A 13,005-nucleotide genomic window follows, 5' to 3' on the forward strand; every position below is an offset into this window, starting at 1 on the left:
CACTGACGGGAACAACTAGGGAAATGAAAGCAACAACGAGGAGAACATAGAGATCCTGGTGATATTGGAGCAACAGCAGTCTAGCTGAGAGAAATTACTAAGAGGCAGAACAAGGGCAAGCATGATGGTGGGGCAGGAGGAAGGTAAAAGGAAACAGGAAAGATCTAGGAAGCAAAGCTATGGATAAAGGAATAAACATAGGTGTGCACTCGTAAATATATTAATTCATAAAAATAGAGGTATTGGCCTACGTATATATATTTATATGGCAATACATTGAGGAAGTGGATGGACTTTGGGCCTCTGTTCAAGCCCTCCCTCAACACACGTGCACTTTGTTCTAACAACCTGGCATTCTGTGATGCTCACCCTCCCTACATGACCACTGAAGATAAAATGGGTGCGTATGCAAATGTGGTGAAGAAAGCTGATGGTATTGGGCTATCAAAAGATATAGTGTTTGGGGTCTTTAAAAGGCTTAAAGTTAAACAAGTGGCCATCTAGCAGAGAAGCAATAAGCCCACATGGAAGAAGCACACCAGCCTGTGCAATCATGAGGTTTCATGCAACGGAATCAGGTAACAGGCACCAGAAGACCCAAAACAAAAAAACAAAAATATTGTTGAGAAGGAGGGGGGTGGGCGGTGAGAGCAGAGACCCAAACCCATCTGTAGACAATAGGACATCCCCTCAGAGAAGGGTCACAAGGTAGGGATGAGTCAACCAGGGCTTAGTATAGCACTGATGAAACAATATTCCTCTGGTTCTTTGAGGCTTCCTCACCCCCCACCATCATGACCCCAGTCCTGCCTTTCAGTTCTGGCATGTGCACAAGTACAGATGTGACACACGGCAGATAAACCCCTCAGGAACAGAAATGGGAGTAGTGATACCAGGAGGGTAGGGGGAAGGTGGGAGGAGGGGAAAAAGGGGGAACCGATTACAATGATCAATGCATAACCTCTACCCCCACCCCGGGGGTGAACAGCAGAAACGTGGGTGAAGGGAGACAGCCATCGGTGTAAGATATGAAAATAATAATTTGTAATTTATCAAGGGCTATGAGGGTGGGAGGAGGAGGGAGGGAGGGGCAAAAAAGAAAAGCTGATACCAACGGCTCAAATAGAAAGCAAATGTTTAGAAAATAATGATGACATTTGTACAAATATTCTTGATACAATTGATGTATGAAATGTTATAAGAGCTCTAAGAGCCCTCAATAAAATGATTTAAAGAAAAAAGAAAGAAAAGAAAATGATGGTAATATATGTACAAATGTGCTTGATTCAATGGATGTATGGATTGTTATAATGGCTGTAAGAGCCCCCCCCCCCATTAGATGATTTAAAAAGGAAAGAAAGAAAGCTTAGGGGGTAGGGAATTTATGTCAATAAGGGAGAACAACTCAGAAATGGTAGGTAAGAATGTTTGCACAGCTTTAAGAATATCATCAATGTCACTGAATGGTACATGCAGAGATTGTTGGCATATATTTTGCTGTGTATCCTCATCTATTCTCAACAAATATAGATGTCTATATACACAAACAAACTTAATGAACACAATTTACCTAAAGCATGAAAAATCTTCAAAACTCAGATGAGTTCGGTGTGCTGGAGGACTATCGGAAGTCACTGCCTGCGACTGCCCAGACTTGCAAGTCACCCCAATAGATGGAGGTCAAGTTAGACAGGCGTCCACATGCTGCAGTGTCGTCCCCTTCGTAGCTGGGTGTTTGCCAAGAGCCCATTTTCTGTTTGAAAATGCTTTCCGGGGAGGACATTCATGTGTGAGTGAGAATATCGCTGGAATGCAGACATTACCTCACACCCGTGGTCCCTGTTCCCACCTGACCGCCTCCTGGACTGTCCGCTCCATCTGTGAGTCCGTCCGCAGAGCTCCACGCCAACATTTCTCCCCAGCACTCATTGGGGGGCTCTCCCTGGCTGAGAGAGGCAAGCAAAACGGAACTGTGTTTTCACCAGGCGAACATCAAGAGCTCTAGTATTTATTAGAAAGGTAACAGGACAGTCCCCAAGAGGAGACACCGAGGTCTTGATAGGAATCGTAGCTAATGGAAATGAATGCAGGATTGTGCACATTTTATTTTTACATCCCACAGCAATGCAAATCGGTATGTTGCTTCAACTTTCAGTATGTTTGCAGCAGCACGGATGCCGTGTCAACTGGCGTATTGATTTTTAAAAAACACGTTCTTCTCCACTGTTCGTTTAAGTGTGAACCACCTCAGCACATGTTAATCTTCCCTTTCCATTGAACAAAACAAAGCAATGTGGAATAACACCCTTCCGGTGGAGTGAGGCTTTTCCTGATGAAAATACATCGTTTGCCATAACTAACATGATTTTCTCTTCAAACCTGGGCTTTTATGAGTCTCACCAGCAGGTGCTGCTAAGTAATCACTTTAAATTTTACGTGGGTGTACATCACAGGCGTGCAGTTAGATAACTGTTTCTTTGATGGGCATCGAGGTTTTTGTGCCAAATTATGAACCACTGCAAGGCTTACGCAGCAGCAAAGAAGACGATGTTAGTTTAAGGCCGGTGAGAATAATTGCAAACTGCCCAGAAAGTAGTGATGTTCTATCATCACTCACTGCCACTGAATCGATTCCAACTCATAGCGACCTGTAGGACAGGGTAGAACAGCCCCAAGGTCAGCAGTTTGAAACCACAAGCTTCTCTGTGGGAGAAAGAAGAGGCTTTCTACTTCTGTAAAGAGCTACTGTCTCAGAAACCCACGGGGGCAGTTCTCCTTGTCCTATGAGGTCGCTCTGTGTCTGAATCAACTTGATGGCTGTGGGGTTGGCAGCAAGCAAGTTCTGACCAGCCATGGCCACGCAGCTCAAACCATCATGTTATGATTGGTGAGAAGTCAGTCAAATGGATAGGTTATTGGCAAGTATAGATTTATAAGTAATGATACTTTACAGGAAGGTCATTCTTGTCCCATGGCAATCATATTTCTTGAGCAATCATGTTCATATGATCTCCATAAGCACTTTACTTTCTCTCTTAATTATCAGGCCCTGCCTTCTTCTTAATCAGCCATTGAGAACGGTGCCCACTGACCATTTTCTCTTTGATTTTGCTTTGGCTACTGGGGAGCTCAGAGTTAAATGTAATGCCCAATAACAGTAATTATAAACATATAACCACTGCTATCGAGTTAATTCTGACTCATAGTGACCCTATAAGAAAGGGTAGAACGTTCTTCACGGGTTCCCAAGGCTGTAAATCTTTATGGGAGCAGACAACCTCATCTTCTTCACTCAGAGCCTCAGGTGGCTTTGAACTTCTAACCTTGTGGTTAGCAGCCCAACAAATAAGCAGATACACCACTAGGGAAATGAGCTTATTCTTAATCCCTAGCACAGGTAACCCTCTATTTCCCCATGTGTTTTCTGGTAGGATAGATATTGCCATATTTACAAGCATGGTATGTATTTCTTCTAAAAAGCCTGTCTTATCTAGTTTTTAAAAAGAACCTGGTACATATAACAATATGGATCCAGCAAGTATTTTTCCTTCTCCATGTGGTTTTGAGGAATGTTTTGAAAAGTGTATCCTCTGGAGGGATTACACAATTTCCCCCAATTGTTCATGACAGATTAGTAAGTAAGTCCATGCTTCTTGGGTAATCCGACACTGCTTGTCCCTCTAGTTCACTTATCCATTCAATGCGCTGGTTGTGTGTTTTGTGAACACACGCCTCTGTAAGCAACCGGATGTCCCGGTGATGAGACCTGTGGCAGGAGCCTATGGGATGCTATGTGGTGGTGGTTGTTGTGGTTGTTGCTAGATCCATTCAGTTGGTTATGACCCAAAGTGCTAGGCACCATAGAACAAGACACTGCCCAGCCCTGTGTTAGCCTCAGAGCTGTTCCGATGATCGAGTCCATTGTTGCCGCCACTGGGCCAGTCCATCTCCTTGAGGACCTTCTCTTTCACTGCCCTTCTACTCTACTTAGAAACACAACGTCCTTCTCCGGGGTCTGTTCTCTCCTGACAGCATGCCCCAAGCACATGAAACGAAGTCTCGCCACCCTTGCATTCTTCCAAGACAGAGGCTGTATTTGTAAATGACATGGCTGATCTGGAGTTAGGGGAAATCACAGGAGTCGCCAGAGGAATGGACAGCAACGTTGAGACCTACAGGATGCTGGATGCCCACCAGAAAAGTAGGAGTTATAGGCAAGAGCGAGCGCAAAGGACAAACTTCAAGAAAAAATAAGGCCCATTCCTCAGCCAAGAAGAGGTGGAGGTGTAAGTAAGGGATTGGCTTAGAAAAGACCTTCTAAGTTGAATTTAGGGTTTGGACTTTATCCGAAAGACACTGGGAAGCCATGGAAAAGTCTCACTAAGAGAATGACCGCAACCAGATGTGTGTCTTAGGGAAAAGTCTACTGGCTGTGATTGGAAGGGTGGATTGTCACGCAGTGAAACCAGAGATGGAGGACCGGCTGGGGCTACTGACATGCTCCTGTGGGCATTTGCACGGTGGCCTGGTCCCAGAGAAGGATGAGAGAAGTAGACCTATTGGGAAGAATTCAAGGATGGAATTGCAGGAGGTGTTTGGTAGAATAGGAGGGTGAGGGATGGGGGTGGGCATCCTGGACAGCTCCCCAGATTTCTAGCTGAGTCCACTTGGGCAGGGTAGAGCCACGAGCTAAGGCAGGCGCAGGAGATTTGTGGAGCCAGGTGGAGAGGTACAGGCCATCACCCAGACACCTAGAAGGCAGCCAGCTCTCTGGGCCTGGACCTCAGGAAAGAGGTCTGTTGAAGACGGTGATGGATGTGGAGGTGGGACTCGATCCAGGAAAGACGTGTAGGGAGAGAAGATTAGCACCTTGCATAGGACCCAGAGGAGTGGGCCCAGGCCAGGGGAGAAGAGCCTGCCAAAGAAAAGATGGCCAGAGAGGTGGGGGTCAGGGGAGTGCAGCTCCTCGGAGGTCAGGGACAGAGATGGCTCCACCCCGTGTGGAATGTCAGGCCTGTCGGAAGGTTAGGCAGACCTTCTGTTTCTCAGCAGTCAAATCACTGGCCACCTTAGCAGGAGCATCTTAGTAGCGAGGGGGTGGGTTCGAGCACCTGGGAGGTGGGAGCCACTAAACAGGTTTTCTTAGAAGGGTGGCTGTGAAGAGGAGCAGGGGAGGGGCAGTGATGCCAGCTGGCTTCCGGTGCCAGTTACCCTCGAATTAGCTCTGACTCTCGGCAACCGCACTAAGAACAGCATAAAGAGCAGTCCGCCGCTGTACCATCTCCCTGTCCTGCGATGCACTGCAGCCACCACCTCAATCCCTCTCATCAGGGGTCGTTCCACGCGTTTCCACCAACCCTTTCTCAAACATGGTTCCTTTCTCTAGAGATTGTGTTTTCCTGATGACGCGTCCGGAGTCAGTGAGCCAAAGTCTCACCACCCCTGATTCTAAGGAACTTTCCAGTGGGAGGTTGCCAGCACTGCATCACAGACCCCAGGAGTATAGGAGCTTAAAATAACAACCATGTAAGTGGCTTCCCTTTAGATGGCAGGCTGGCTCTGCAGTTCTGTGGACCTGGGCCTGTCTCACTAGAGCTTGGCTGGGGCCACCTGCTGTCAGCTGGTGGGTCAGTCCTTGGCTGGGGCTAGTTAACAGGTGAAGGCCTTGGTGGGATCACTGCTCTCTGCCCTGTAGGCCCCATCTTCTGCCAGCTTAGCCTGGGCTCCTTCTCTTGGTGGAGGCAGGCATCCAAGAGAGCGAACGGACGTACGCACGCCTCCTCTGGACCCAGGCGGGATGGCACACCATGGTCACTTCGGTCACTTCGGCTGCATTCCGCTAAGCAAGTCACAGGAGGCTGGCCTAGATTCAGACCTGGAAACAGACTCCACCTCTTGATGGGAGGAGCTGGTAAGTCACATGGCAAAGGGCCTGGATGGAGCCAGGGAGGAGGAAGGAATTGGGTCGATTCTACCATCGGTCTGCCACAGGCAGTGGCTGGACATGTAGGATGAGATGGAGAGAGGGTTCTATTTCCCTTTATCGAGATGCTAACGGGATGGACTTAGAGGTAAGGAGAAGCGCAGAGGATACAGGATGAGAGGAGAGCAGAGATGACGAGAAGTCACCCTCCCGGGAAGCGGGTCAGGGTAAATTCAGGAACCGGCGGCAAGGTGAGCTCACAAGGAGAAGCAGCATCTATTTCATCGCCCTTGGCTGCTCTTCCAGGGCGACCTCTGAAGCACACACTTCCGGTGACGACACCCCCTCCTTTAAGACCAGACCCGCCTGCACAGCATCTTAGGATTCCCTGGACCCTACCCCTCTTCCCTCTTGCCTGTAGGACCATCGCTGGTCTCGAGACCTGGCTTGCCTTCCCCGTAGACCCTTACAGGAATGGGACAGTCGCTGTTATGTCATTCTGGCTCAGCTGGAATGTCAACTCCCAGCGAGGTCTTTCCAATCACACAGTTCCAAGTGTCCACGCTTTCAGTCACGCTGGGGCCACCAGGTTCTGCAGGGTTCATGACAGGGCTGTACCACCCTTGGGCGTCACCTTGTGGGTCTGTGCTTACTGGGCTGTTGTCTTTCTAGAACATGAGCTCCGGGAAGGCAGGGCCTTGTCCGTCTTGCTCACCACTGTATCCCCGGGCTGGGCTCAGTGGCAGTGGGATTTGTGAAGTGAATGGACAGGAAATGACCAGGGCGGAAACAGGGGCCCTGGGTAGTGTGGTGGCAGCGTGTGCAGGGAGTTGTCATGGAAGGCCTCCACTTTCTCCCTGAAGAGGTGGCAGTGAGGTGCGAGGTCTCTTAGAGAGAAGTTTGGTGATGGGTAACAGCTCCATTGCTTTCAGACCATAGTGCTCCAGTGCGGTTGTGCTGATTCTTAGCTTCTTTTGTAAAACATCTCCCAGGGCTGCTCACCCTTCCTTCCGCTCCATCCTGTACCTCAGTGATGAGCGTCTGGGCTCTCAGCACGGTGATGAGGGCCCCGGGGGCAGGGGCCACATGGACTTGCATGGGGCGATCTCTTTGCCATTGCAGGCCTCCTCCCCACCTCTGGCCCTCACGCTATCCAGGCCGCTGTCAGCACCCAGGGGGGTGCTGTCAGGAGGTGCGGGAGTGCACGTCTGAAGGGACACCATGTGCCATTGTCCTGTGCTTTGTGGGACTTCCTTAGATACTGTATTGATTTATTTAACAACTTGGGGGTTTGAGGTAACCCTGCACTGAGCAAGCCAAGGGGCAACATGTCCCCAGAAGCACGTGCTCTCTTGGTGTCTCTGAGTCACCATTTGGTCATTCACACACCACCACAAACTTTTTCGTAGTTCCACTGCACACCTATCCCCGGGGAAGGAGCTCATGCTCCGTAAAGCGGAGGGGAAGGAGCTCATGCCCCGTAAAGCGGAGGGGCCTCGCGAGAGAGGAAGGCCCTTGGGGAGATGGACTGAGTGGGATCAAGCGGAGGCACCATTGTGAGGATGGCTCGGGACCTGGCAGTGCTTCCTTCTCTTGTGGACGGGCTTGCTTGGGGTCAGAACCCTCTCAAAGGCACCCAGCAGCAGCAGCAGCGGCAGCAGCGGCAGCGGCGGCGGCGGTGGCGGCGCATCCTTGATAGGTTACCAGAGCAAAAACAAGTAGCCAAAAAAAACGGCCATCAAGCTGATTCCAACTTAGCTCAAAACAAAAACAAATCTCACAGCCATCGAGTTGTTTCTGACTCATAGCGACCCTATAGAACAGAGTAGAATTGCCCCTATGGGTTTCCAATGCTGTAGCTCTTTATGGGAACAGAGAGCCCCACCCTTTTTCTGATGGGTTTGAAATGCCAACTTGAGGTTAGCAGGCCAACACATAACCCACCACGCTACCAGAGCACCATAACGACCCTACATAGAAATGTCAAGACTTTTTGTCAATAACTTTATTGAAACAGGCTCCTCTTTCTCCCGAGGACCGGGTAGTGGCTTTGAACTTCTGATCTTGATGTTAGCAGACCAAATCTTATGCTACAGCACCAACAAGGCTCCTTTAATACACTACGGTAAGGTGTAAACACAACTACACTGGGAAACCAAAAATTTGTCTGAATCACCTTATTAGAATATTTGCTATGTTGAAGTCCTCTGGAATGGAGACCACAATATCTCTGTGGTTTGTCTGTAACAACGAAGACATGTGCCCCAGGGACAGGGGGATGTGGATGTCTTCCAGTAGGCACTGTCGGATGGAGAAAAGGGGAGGAGTTCACTTTAGTATAACTTCAAACGGTGGTACCATCGGCAGATAAAGGTGTGTTAAAAGATGCTGGGGCACATTTATAAATGGCATCACTGCAAATAAAGACACAGATTCTGGAATTTCTTAATGTTCTGGTCTTCATGCCAAGAGCTTTATTTGTCTTGTCTCTTTCAGTCTTCTGACAACACTGAGGTCAGTATTAGTACCCTCAATGTTTTAGATGAGGACACTGGACAAGTTGGTACTTTGCCCAACTCTCCTCACTGCCATCCAGGAGATTCCAACTCTTAGTGATGGAGTAGACCTGCCCCTGTGGGTTTCCAAGACTGTAACCCTTAATGGGAGTAGAAAGCCTCATCTTTCTCCTTCTGAATGGCTGCTAGTTTCCAACTGCTGACCTTGCGATGAGCAGCTCAACAGGTAACCCACTACTCCACCAGGGCTCTTTGCCCAGGGTCATAATAACAGGGGACAGAGCGAGGCTTTGAGTCCAAAGACCACTTCGGAACCCAAACTCTTGACCGCTCTGCTCTGCCAACGCCCATGTTCTTGTACACAGCCCACATTTAGAAGACCTCCTTTCTCAGCCTTGCTGAAGTATAATCTATAGAGAATAAAATTCCCTCACTTTAATATACAATTTGCTGAGTTTTGACAAGTGAGAAAGTGGTATTGCCAGCATCACAATCAGGGTAGAGAGCATACCCATCCTCTGAAGTCCCCACTTGCCTGCCCCTTTGCCCTGCTGCGGTGGCTTGCATGTTGTAGTGATGAAGAGAGACATGCCACTGGATTTTCAGACACTAGCAGGGTCACTCAGGGGAGACAGGTTTCACTGGAACTTCCAGACAGATAGACATGGGAGAAAGAGGAGGTAGACCCCTTTCTGAAAGATTAGCCTTTGAAAACCTGATGAACAGCACTGGAACATTGCCTGGTACAGTGCCAGATGATCATACTGGAGATTGCATGATTGCGTTTTGCAAGACCAATGTCTTATTCATTGCAAATACCCTTTTCAACAAGAGTGGGGACCCTGTAGGTGGACCTCCGCGGATGGAACACACAGGCTCACTTTTGTATGCCAAAACTCCTTGGAAGACAGCTACCTGGCCAACCAACTTGTAGAGGTTCCATAATTGTGCCTGTTCCAAAGAAAGGTAACCCAGCAGGATACAGAAATCATTGAACAACATCATTTGTATCACGTACAAATAGGTTTTTGCTGAAGATAACTTAAAAACAGTTGCAGCACTACATCACTAGGGATCCGCCAGAAATCCAAGCCAGATCTAGAAGGGGACACGGAAGGAGGGATATCATTGCTGATGTCAGATGAGTCTTACTGAAAGATTACCGGAAAGATGTTTATTTATGTCTTGTTGTCTATACAAAGGCATCCAACCCTGTGGAACATTGCAAACTGTAGATAGCCTTGAAAGGAATGGGAATTCCAAAGCAACGGGATGGGAATTCATTGTGCTCCTGTAGAATCTGTACATGGACCAAGGGACAGTAGTTCAAACCTACCTGGTTTAAAAACCAGCCAAGGTGTGCACTTCCTGTTTGCTGAGCAAATAATCCTAGAAGCTGAACTATATGAAGACCGAGGCATCCAGATTGGAGGAAGACTTACGAACAGCCTGCGATCTGCAGATGACATAACCTTGGCTGTTGAAAGTGAGGAGACTTGCAGCCCTTCCTGAGGAACATCAGTCTGTAGACTTCAGTGTGACTTACCCTTTGATATAAAGAAAACTAACCTCTTCACAAGTGGCCCAAGAAACATCAGGCGCGAGGGAGAAAAGACTTGGTCACGGATTTCCTTTCTTAGGAACCACAGAACCACAATCAAATTCCATGGAAGCAGCAGTCAAGAATCAAACACCACATTGTACCAGGCAGACTTGCGACAAAGAACTCCGAAGAGTATTAAAGAGCACAGATGCGACTTTGCCCACTCAGGTGCACCTCAAAGCCATGGCCTCTTCAAAGGTCACATATGCGTGTCAAGGTTGGACTTGGAGTAAGGAAGGCTAGGAGGAACTCCAGCAGATGCATGGTGGTGCTGGCTCCGAGTGCCGAAAGCACCCTGCACTGGCAGAAGAACAAACACATCGCTCTTAGAAGAAGTACCGCCCGAATGCCCCTTAGCGCCCGGGGTTCCCGAACTTTGCACATGCTGTTAGGGAGGGCCACGGCAAGGACCCGATGCTTGATGAAGTAGAGAGAGGGGCAGTGAAAAGAGGAAGACCCTCCATGAGATGGACGGACACGGTGGCAGCAACAGTGGGCTCGCACCTGGTGAAAGAGTGCAGGGCTGGGCAGGGGTTCGTTCCATTATACAGGGGTCACTGTGAATTGGCACTGACCAATGGCACGGAACAACAACAACAACAACAACATCGTTTCCAGAGGAGCCTCTGCTCCCACCCCAGACCTCAGGCAACCACTGACCAGCTTCCTGTCATAACAGTTTTGCCTTTCCTGGAGTTTCGTATAAACGGAATCAAGCAGCATGTAGCCCTGCAAGGGCTCTTCTTTGTCACAGTGTGTTTGAGAGATTCACGTGTGCATCGTTCATTCATTTCTTTTGATCACGAGAAGTATTCCACTCTAAGGATGTCCCACAGCCTATTTACCAGATGAAAGACGTTTCCCCACTGGTCCCCTCTGTTCTGTCTGCACAGCCTGCCAGCGCTGGGACCTCCCTGTCATTCTCCCAACCACCCTCCCACCTTTCTTCTGGGCATCGCTGGGCCTATCTACAGCAAGAACTCATTAATAGGTATCCCTGGCCTAGGACCTTCTCCTTCTGATCCAAGCTCCTTGGAATCGCCTTTCTAAACCACAGACTTAATCTTGTCCCATCAAGGTTGAAAACCTCTTGGTTGGTGATCAAAAAACCCCAAGCTCAACGTCATTGAATTGATGCCGACTCAGAGCGACCCTACAGGGCAGGGTAGAACGGTCCCTGAGGGTTTATGAAACTCACTGTTCTCGGGAACAGAAAGCTGTCTTTCTCCTGAAGAGCAGCTAGTGGTTTGAAATGACTGACTTTGCATATCGCAGCCCGATGCATAATCACCACCCAACCCGGGCTCTCCTTGTGGTAAGTAGGAGCCCGTCTTGCTCGGCTAGACAACCTGACATGTGTCTTCCTGGAAGGAAACCAAATGTGCTTCTTAGACTCTTGACATATGGCCATTTTCTTTCTTTCTTTTTTAATTGTTTCATTACGGGCTCATACAACTATTATCACAATCCATACAAACATCAATTGTGTAAAGCACATTTGTACATTCATTGCCCTCATCATTGTCAAAACATTTATCTCCACCTAAGCCCCTGACATCAGCTCCTCATTTTATCCCCTCCCTCCCCGCTCCCCCCCCCATGAGCCCTTGATAATTTATAAATTATTATTTTGTCATATTTTGCACAGTCTGATGTCTGCCTTCACCACTTTTCTGTTGTCTGTCCCCCAGGGAGGAGGTTATATGTATAATCTTATACATATAATAAGTATAATATATATTATAATGCATATATAAGTATAATCTTATACTTATAATCGGTTCCCCCTTTCCAACCCACCCTCCCTCTGCCCTCCCAGTATCATCACTCACACCACTGGTCCTGAAGGGATTATCCGCCCTGGATTCCCTGTGTTTCCAGTTCCTATCTGTACCAGTGTATATCCTCTGGTCCAGCCAGATCTGCAAGGGTGAATTGGGACCACGATAGTGGGGGTGGGAGTGGGGGGGAGGAAGAATTTAAGAACCAGAGGAAAGTTGCATGTTTCATTGTTGCTACATCACACTCGACTGGCTGTCTCCTCCCCAAGACCCTTCTGTAAGGGGATGTCCAATGGCCTACAAATGGGCTTTGGGTCTCCACTCCGCACTCCGCCCCCCTCATTCACAATGATATGATTTTTTGTTCTGATGATGCCTGATACCTGATCCCTTTGACACCTCATGATCACACAGGGTGGTGTACTTCTTCCATGTGGGTTCTGTTGCTTGAGCCTTTAAGGCCCCAGATGCTTTTGATAGCTGGGCACCATCAGCTTTCTTCGCCACATTTACTTATGCACCCATTTGTCTTCAGCGATCGTATCAGGGAGGTGAGCACACAATGATAAGATTTTTTGTTCTTTGATGACTGATAACTGATCACGCAGGCTGGTGTGCTTCTTCCACGTGGGCTTTGTTGCTTCTGAGCTAGATGGCTGCTTGTTTACCTTCAAGCCTTTAAGACCCCAGACGCTATATTTTTTGATAGCTGGGTGCCATCAGCTTTCTTCACCACATTTGCTTATGCATCTGCTTTGTCTTCAGTGATTATGTTGGGAAGGTGAGCATCATAGAATGACAGTTTAATAGAACAAAGTATTCTTGCATTGAGAGAGTACTTGAGTGGAGACCCAATGTCCATTTGCTACCTTAACACTAAACCTATACACATATGCACATAGATCTATTTCCCCATCCCCATACATAAATACACTTACATATGTACATGCCTTTATTTAGACTTCTATAAATGCCCTTTGCCTCCTAGCTCTTTCCTCTGTTTCCTTTGACTTTCCTTTTGTCCCACTATCATGCTCAGTCTTTTTGGGTTTCAGTAGTTCCTCTTGGTTGCACTACCCTTGATCACACCCTACCAGGCCTCCTACACCCTCCTCACCACCGATTTGGATCACTTGTTTTTCCCTTGCCCCTGGGTTTGTTAACATCACTACCTTTCCCTCA

This window comes from Echinops telfairi, unplaced genomic scaffold, assembly GCF_000313985.2.
Source record: "Echinops telfairi isolate 266 unplaced genomic scaffold, ASM31398v2 ScPeMD7_7467;HRSCAF=8505_1, whole genome shotgun sequence".
Classification (NCBI taxonomy): Eukaryota; Metazoa; Chordata; class Mammalia; order Afrosoricida; family Tenrecidae; genus Echinops; species Echinops telfairi.